Source organism: Oncorhynchus clarkii, chromosome 13, assembly GCF_045791955.1.
Source record: "Oncorhynchus clarkii lewisi isolate Uvic-CL-2024 chromosome 13, UVic_Ocla_1.0, whole genome shotgun sequence".
In the NCBI taxonomy this organism is placed as follows: Eukaryota; Metazoa; Chordata; class Actinopteri; order Salmoniformes; family Salmonidae; genus Oncorhynchus; species Oncorhynchus clarkii.
This window is the reverse complement of record NC_092159.1, coordinates 66774551-66777074: the sequence shown is the minus strand read 5'-3', so window position 1 is coordinate 66777074 and position 2524 is coordinate 66774551.

Sequence of the window (2524 nt, the reverse complement as noted above, 5' to 3'; positions counted from 1 at the left end):
GCTGACTGTTCCTCCATAATATCTGGCATGCTGACTGACTGTTCCTCCATAATATCTGGCATGCTGACTGTTCCTCCATAATATCTGGCATGCTGACTGTTCCTCCATAATATCTGGCATGCTGACTGTTCCTCCATATTATCTGGCATGCTGACTGTTCCTCCATAATTTCTGGCATGCTGACTGTTCCTCCATAATATCTGGCATGCTGACTGTTCCTCCATAATATCTGGCATGCTGACTGTTCCTCTATAATATCTGGCATGCTGACTGTTCCTCCATAATATCTGGCATGCTGACTGTTCCTCTATAATATCTGGCATGCTGACTGTTCCTCTATAATATCTGGCATGCTGACTGTTCCTCCATATTATCTGGCATGCTGACTGTTCCTCTATAATATCTGGCATGCTCACTGTTCCTCTATAATATCTGGCATGCTGACTGTTCCTCTATAATATCTGGCATGCTGACTGTTCCTCCATAATATCTGGCATGCTGACTGTTCCTCCATATTATCTGGCATGCTGACTGTTCCTCTATAATATCGGGCATGCTGACTGTTCCTCCATAATATCTGGCATGCTGACTGTTCCTCCATAATATCTGGCATGCTGACTGTTCCTCTATAATATCTGGCATGCTGACTGACTGTTCCTCCATATTATCTGGCATGCTGACTGACTGTTCCTCCATCTTATCTGGCATGCTGACTGTTCCTCTATAATATCTGGCATGCTGACTGTTCCTCCATAATATCTGGCATGCTGACTGTTCCTCCATATTATCTGGCATGCTGACTGTTCCTCTATAATATCGGGCATGCTGACTGTTCCTCTATAATATCGGGCATGCTGACTGTTCCTCCATAATATCTGGCATGCTGACTGTTCCTCCATATTATCAGTCATTTGTGTCAGTGCCATACATGTTGAATGTCCTTCCCTACAAGCTGAAAGTCAGTTGTTTATTTGTTTACTGTGTAGATGCCAGGGACGGTAGAGAAAGCGAGACACCCCACTCCATTGTTTTTTCTGACCGGGGCGGGGCCACTCCGGTCTACTTATTGGCCCCGCCCCGCGGAGGGGTGCCTCAGGGCCGGACATCTCACTGGGGAAAAAAATCTGCTGCTGCCTTGGCAGGAACTAATGGGGATCCATAATAAACCCCAGGAAGAGTAGCTGCTGCCTTGGCAGGAACTAATGGGGATCCATAATAAACCCCAGGAAGAGTAGCTGCTGCCTTGGCAGGAACTAATGGGGATCCATAATAAACCCCAGGAAGAGTAGATGCTGCCTTGACAGGAACTAATGGGGATCCATAATAAACCCCAGGAAGAGTAGCTGCTGCCTTGGCGGGAACTAATGGGGATCCAAAATAAACCCCAGGAAGAGTAGCTGCTGCCTTGGCAGGAACTAATGGGGATCCATAATAAACCCCAGGAAGAGTAGCTGCTGCCTTGGCAGGAACTAATGGGGATACATAATAAAACCCAGGAAGAGTAGCTGCTGCCTTGGCAGGAACTAATGGGGATCCATAATAAACCCCAGGAAGAGTAGCTGCTGCCTTGACAGGAACTAATGGGGATCCATAATAAACCCCAGGAAGAGTAGCTGCTGCCTTGACAGGAACTAATGGGGATCCATAATAAACCCCAGGAAGAGTAGCTGCTGCCTTGGCAGGAACTAATAGGGATCCATAATAAACCCAGGAAGAGTAGCTGCTGCCTTGGCAGGAACTAATGGGGATCCATAATAAAACCCAGGAAGAGTAGCTGCTGCCTTGGCAGGAACTAATAGGGATCCAAAATAAACCCCAGGAAGAGTATCTGGCTCCAGAGAGCAGCATGTAGGAGGTAAACCAGACATACAGACAGACAGACAGACAGACAGACAGACAGTATTACCTGTATATGACTGAGGCTCCACAGAGCAGCATGTAGGAGGTAAACCAGACATACAGACAGACAGACAGACAGACAGACAGTATTACCTGTATATGACTGAGGCTCCACAGAGCAGCATGTAGGAGGTAAGCTAGACAGACAGACAGACAGACAGACAGACAGACAGACAGACAGACAGACAGACAGACAGACAGACAGACAGACAGACAGACAGTATTACCTGTATATGACTGAGGCTCCACAGAGCAGCATGTAGGAGGTAAGACAGACAGACAGACAGACAGACAGACAGTATTACCTGTATATGACTGAGGCTCCACAGAGCAGCATGTAGGAGGTAAGACAGACAGACAGACAGACAGACAGACAGACAGACAGACAGACAGACAGTATTACCTGTATATGACTGAGGCTCCACAGAGCAGCATGTAGGAGGTAAGACAGACAGACAGACAGACAGTATTACCTGTATATGACTGAGGCTCCACAGAGCAGCATGTAGGAGGTAAACCAGACATACAGACAGACAGACAGTATTACCTGTATATGACTGAGGCTCCACAGAGCAGCATGTAGGAGGTAAGCTAGACAGACAGACAGACAGACAGACAGACAGAC